Below are 694 nucleotides of genomic sequence, written 5' to 3'. Positions count from 1 at the left end.
GGACGAGGGGGAAGCGGCGCGCGACGCGTTTTGGCACAAGCTCTCCATCTCCATCTCCAACTCCATCTCCATCCTGCGCGCACTAAAGGGACCTGGATTCACAATGATCACTTTGTTTTCAGCAATGTTGTGTAGGTTAGTTCAGATTTTGGTGTTTCTATACTATAGGCTAATTCTTAACTTGCAAGTTCTAGAAAAAAAGATAAGAATCTTGAAGATAAACGAGATTAAAATTCTGTAAAACTGTAGATTTTCCCTTTTTGGAGCAATTTCCAGGACGGTTGAATGTGAGTGAAATCGAGCCCAGAAGAGGCAGTGATTGAGGGCAGAAGAAGCGTTGGAAAAAATATCGCACACTTCATAGAAGACCACCTCCTCCTCTGTGAAGAGAGAGAGAAAGGACGCAAGGTGCAGCGGCCACAGGGAACCATGGGAGAGTTTTATTTTGATTCATTTTATTTTTTGACATTCCACAAAGCAGGTAGTCACTCTGGATCTGACTGTTTCTTTGGAAGACCGTCTTGAAGAGGCTTTTTAAATGCTTAGTAAATGCTTACTAAGTAGGAGGAACTGGTTGGGAGCTGCCATGGAGCAGGTTGAAGATGAGGCTCATCAAGTGCATGATTGGCTAGAACAATGCTGCCATTTGCTTAACTCAAAGAAGATTGTTTGCATGACATTCAGTGAAAAAAAA

Source organism: Eucyclogobius newberryi, unplaced genomic scaffold (genome assembly GCF_026437365.1).
Source record: "Eucyclogobius newberryi isolate DKJ021-1_F unplaced genomic scaffold, fEucNew1.0.hap1 SCAF_5, whole genome shotgun sequence".
Classification (NCBI taxonomy): Eukaryota; Metazoa; Chordata; class Actinopteri; order Gobiiformes; family Gobiidae; genus Eucyclogobius; species Eucyclogobius newberryi.
This window is presented reverse-complemented; position numbering follows the sequence as displayed.